Genomic DNA, 6,040 nt, shown 5'->3' on the forward strand with positions numbered 1-6,040 from the left:
GGCCGGTATGGCTTCAGACCCTGAGTCATCCTGTCCTAGGCTTCTGAGAGCTGGAGTTAGCAAGAAAGCATTTTCGATGGAAGTGTATTACATCAACTTTTCATGGTGTGATTATATATTTTTAGATGGCAAGGATAAGTACAATCTAATAAATAACTGTGGTGAAGATGAATCAAAAAAAAAAAAAAACCTTGCCTTCTCGTTCACAAAATAAGCTAAGTAAATTTAAATTCTTCTGAGAATGAGAGAGCCAAGGACAGGATGAAACTTTCTTTTACAGATGTAGACATTTTGTTAGTGTTTTAGGCATGGGTTGGGATTCTTCCTCTTACCATCTGATATACAAAATAGAGTATTTTGTGAAGTTTTAAATGAGACAAATATTATTTTCATATCGTTTAGTATCTCTATTCACATTAAATGAGTTTTCTAAATCTTTGATTTGTTACGTATATTATATACATTAATTTTTTTTGCTGTTTTGGGTTAGAAGTGGCTCAGTGGCCAAAGGTACTTGCTTCTAAGCTCAAAGACCTGAGTCAGTCCCTGGAACCTAGATGGTGGAAGGAGAGAACAGACATCTTCAAGTTGTTCTCTGACATCCACAGGAATATACACATACTAAATAAACATAATTTTAAAAAGTTAATTTATTAAAAATTAAAGCAAGAGACCTCAGATGTGGGAGGGGTAGATGGAAGCCGTCTTCTTAATTGGCACAGTACATCAATTATCAGTCTGCCTTTAGGAAATGTAGGTATTAAAGTAATAAATTCTCTTTTGAATTATGAAGTGAAAATTTCAGAAATACTATAATATCCTAATAAACACATAAGGAGCTGGAGGTTATGAGATGCGTCCTAAAGCCTTTGCAGGAGCCTACTGAAGTTCACAACCATGCTGTGGGGTTAGATGGTTTTCTTGAGATGGAATCCATCCACATTATGAAACACCTTCATCTAGAACCATTTCAATTAAATTCCCACAACAAGTATATGAATTTGGATGAATAGGTGAAGTTAAATACAGCTAATGTTTATAAATACAAGATAGGAATATATTTAATATTATTGTAGGCACCTTGTATGTTCATGGGAGAAAAGTTGATTAATTTTTAATTAGATTTGTTTATTTATTTATTCACTCATTTATTTATTTTGTGTGTGTGTGCACATATTTGTGTGGCTGTGTTTATGCCCTGAAGTGTGCGAAGGTCAGCCAACTTTTGGGAGTTGGTTTTACCGTGAGGGCACGAGGGACTGAACTCAGGTCCTCATGGAAGCACCCTTTCTCTTATTGAGCCATCTTGTCAGCTGGGGAAAGTGTATTTTTTTTTTTAAAGAGACTTGTTTGGTTCTTTATTACGTTTTTGGACACGGGAGTGTGCTGTGCAGCCCACCCAGATTTTATTTTTCAATGTCAAGTTCATCATTTCACGCACAGCGACTGTAGCCATGCACAGCTGCATCCGGTTTCTAGTTTATTTCACGTAACAGCTATTTTGTTAAGTTAAAATATTTTATATAATAAAGGAAAGGTTTTTTTTTCTTTTCTCTTCCTATATATATATATTTTTTTTTTTGAAAATTGGAGCATATGAACAATTCTATGAGATTTGGACACGATAAACTGTCCTTAGTTAATTTAATTCACTAACTACAGTAGAAGCGTGGGTGTGGTTGAACACTTGATTTTAGCTCCGTCTCAAATTCTTGTGTACGCTTTCTAATTGCTATTCCGATAATAAGGAGAACCCATACTGAGGGTCATCACTCTCTAATCACTGCTGGGAGATTTATAAGCTATTGAGTTCATCATGAATTGGGAAGCAGCTCCAGTAGCACGCAGGGCAACCGATGGAGTTTTAGCTCAAGACCCTTCTACTACTCCCACTTCAGTGCTCTCCACATAGGAGGGCTGATTAGAAGACTACACCCTTCGCTTTTCTAATTTATGAATGTGATGGGGAAACAGGCAAATATCTACAGACATTAATCCTCAGCAAATCTTTTTGCAACATTAATAATGCTGTTTTCTTTAAAGTATAGAAAGTTTCTTCCTGGTAAGTATTTCGCTTCGTGGAGTAAATTCTCCCTTTAGGTTCAGTTTGCAACATGTAAAAATGTGGACCCGAGTGTGCACTAAAGATGTCAAAAGAATTTGAATGTGAACTCAGTTACCAACAGCCAGGGATGAGATGTGTATTCACTGGCTGCCAACTATTTCTCATGGAGCTGCCTAGCCGTGTTCTCACAGGATTCATAAGAATTTTGTAAACTATTCATTTTGTAACATAGAATTAAATAAATATGTCTTCTCTTTTTTCAGGAGAGCCTTCATGCATCTAGACTATGAACAAAAAATGCAAAAATAAATATCATACATTTCGGAAGAGTAAGGGACCCACCATCAAATGAAGAACACTTACAATATCTCTCTGTGAGAGTCAGTCCATCATCTCACAACAATAGCTCTCTGTGCTTGGTTGACACAAATACTTACGACTTTTTCAATTTAGAGAAGAAAAATACAGTTGCTTAGGAAAGGAGGTCCTACTACACTTTCCTAACCTATAGTCAAAAGCCAAGATTTTGACTATTAGAGTACTAATCAATTAGTACTAATCAATTAGTGTGGATCAAAAGCATGGAAGATTGAAGTATTTTTTCGTTCGCTTTTCAAGTTTATTTACAACGCTACTTTTAAATTAAAGTCTCTGGCTATGACTTTCCCCTCTTTCTACTAATGAAAATAGGATGCCTGGATCAAGGCCTAGTTTCCCAGTATTTCTTGACTGGGGCCTTATTGTCTGAGATGGACATAAATGCTACTCAGCATGTTATTCATACAGTGGAAACACCAGTACTTACTAACAAAACCAGGGTATCCTGATATGGTCGGTAGGAATTAAACCTTAGCCACGTTGGAGGGCTCTCTGCAAGACTGAAGCAGAGACAAGTTTATTCCAAACAATCAGACTTTTTATACATTTGTCAAAACAGAACGCAGTGGTGGTTGTCATGACATAATAGTGGCTGTAAGCTAGACAGATATAAAATTAAGGTCTAAGAGTACTAGTTCTGCAAAACTTCTATGTGCTTCTCCAACTTCGAAGGAATACAGAGAAATACAGAGGTAGCCTGAATACTTCACTGCCTGAGGAGTGCCTCAGTTTCTCAGGAACTAAAAGACAAACAGTGCCCCAGGAGCCTTGGATTCAAACCTCAGAAACCCATGGCATATGCTTCTCAAGGCAGCTAGACAAGGAAGAGGCAAGATATTAACTTTTATGCATGAAGGGCATTTCTTGACCATCAAGTGAACCTGCCCTTTAGTTAGTGAAAAGCATTTTTTCAATGCTAAAGCATTTTAATGATATATGAGATTCTCATGCTTATTTCAGGTTGTTAGCTCCTAGGAAAAGACACAGTGTTAAAAGGGAATCTTAATCTGCCTTTGCCTTTTTCTTAGACAAAGGTCCTAGAAGATTAGAATGAGACCAAATATGGGCAAAACAAATAGGATTTTCCCATGTCTGCAATTCCTGTTGAATTAATTGTAGTAATTTATGGATGAAGCTACCTTATGAAGCGATCCATGGTGTTTCTAGATGCTGCCCTACCAGGACCACATATTGTGAGTCAGAACGTAAGTTTAGAAGTTGAGGGTAACATTGTGAGGCTATATAAGTCATGCAAATTCCATTTGCTCTATGAGAGCACCCAGATGAGTGAGTAAATCTCAGCAAAGCATTTCTAGAAACCTGGGTAGTTTTTTCATCTTTTGTGGCATCTACAAATACCGCTTGTGCAGAAGTTATTTGCTGAAGACTGGTACTTTTACGAAATAAAATACCAAGCTTTGATGCAAAAATCAATAAATTTACTGTAAGGAAAATGTAAAGAAATTTATCAATTTGACAAAGATAGACGGTAAAAGCCACTGCTAACTCATCTGAGGTATTTAATAAAAATTCCACCTTTGTTTTGTCCTAAGGACACAAATTTTTATTGGCTCTGTCTAGATAACTGCTTTGTGCAAGCCTTGCTTTAAATTACCAGCTCAGCAACCATAAGCCAAATACGGAATGATGACCTTCTTTGGACTGATAGAAAGATGTATCCATTCTATTGGCCCCTCATCCCAGAGAAATCCTTGGGGATGTTGAGAGAAAGGATAACTGACAATGCACGGACAGCACAGGGATTTGAAATATGCTGAAGCTGAGCATTCGTAAGTGCATTTTCCACCTGCTTTAATGCTCTGCATGCAGGCTCCATCCACTCTCTGGGAAGTGGAGGATCAGGATTCCCCTAAAGTACATCAAATAAAGGTGGCGGTTGTGTTACGGAAATTTTTTTAACTTTTTAAAGTCTAACCCAGTTTATGTCCATACAAGTTTTAAAAAAAATAATTTGAAGTTTTAAAGGCATCCTTCCTGATTTCCATCCTTTGAGAAATGATGTCTGAAGACTTCATCTACTTTCTTACCTATAAATTTGGAGTTGTACATTGAATTTTTTCAGGAGCTATAACCAACCCACAATGGGTTAATCCAATGTATACTTCTGCAAACACATCTTCTAGCATTTTATTATTTTCAGCAGAAAGCAGAATACCATGCATGTAATGTATGGTAAAAGCAAGAGAAAACATCATCCTAACTCTCTTTAAAACAGTAGCAACAAATTTTTGACATGAAGTTTGGATATTTACCATTCCTCCAGGTAAAACTTTCCAATGATATCTTTTCACGGTTCAGATGTGTTAGAGAGGGTACACTGAAAACAACTCCTTTGTGATCTGTAGAATTTAAAGATATAGCATAGAAGCTGTCTTTTAAATCTAACACTGTAATAGGCACTTCTTAGGAATAGTAACAGGTGTTGGAAGTAATGGTTGTAAAGGTCCTACTAACACCATAGTGTGTTCACTTGATACAGATCCTGTAGCAGATGCTATTTTCCAGACTTTTTCCTAAACACAAAAATATGACAATTGCATGGACTATTAGATTCTTCTATATTTCCTTTCTCTATTTGATTCAAGACTAATGCCTGAGTAGCTATTATCATTTCTTTAGTAAGGATCCACCCAGATGGGAATTAGAGCAGGAGGTGGAGAAGCACAATCAGAAAAAGGTGAGGAAGGCAGTTAACTCAAGTGACAACACATGCTGGAGAGGATGTGGAGAAAGGGAAACCCTCCTCTGTTGCTGGTGGGAGTGTAAACTTGTACAACCACTTTGGAAGTCAATATGGTGCTTTCTCAGACAATTAGGAATAGTGCTACCTCAAGACCCATATATACCACTCGTGGGCCTATATCTGAAAAATGTTCAACCATACAACAAGGACATTTGCTCAACTATGTTCATAACAGCTTTATTCATACTAGCCAGAATCTGGAAACAACCTAGATGTCCCTGCACTGAAGAATGCATGCAAAAATTGTGGTACATTTACACAATGGAATACTACTCGGCTTTTAAGAACAAGGAAATCATGAAATTTGCAGGCAAATGGTTGGAACTAGAAAAGATCATCCTGAGTGAGGTAACCCAGAAGCAGAAAGACATGCATGGTATATACTCACTTAAAAATGGATATTAACCTATAATATAGGATAAACATACTAAAATCTACAGACCTAAAGATGCTGAACAACAAGGAGGACCTTAGGGAAGATGCTTAATTCTCATTCAGAAGGGAAAACAGGATAGACACCAGAAGTGGTAGAAGAGAGGGAACAGAACTGGGATACAAAGTGAATAAACTGTAAAATGATAATAATAAAATAAAAGTCTAGAAGAATAGAATAATAATTGTTCAGTTCTTGTGCTGTAAAGTTTATTAAAATAATACAATGAAGTCTCAATTATTTATGTGATAGTCGGGTTAAGAGAGAAGCTGAGAAACAGTCTTGTAAAATTAACTGTAACACATTTATCTGTGTATCAATGTATCTGTCTATCTAACTGTCTATCTATCTAACTATCTATCTATCTATCTATCTATCTATCTATCTATCTATCTATCTA

The sequence above is a fragment of the Psammomys obesus genome, unplaced genomic scaffold (genome assembly GCF_907164565.1).
Source record: "Psammomys obesus unplaced genomic scaffold, mPsaObe1.curated_primary_1811, whole genome shotgun sequence".
Lineage (NCBI taxonomy): Eukaryota > Metazoa > Chordata > Mammalia > Rodentia > Muridae > Psammomys > Psammomys obesus.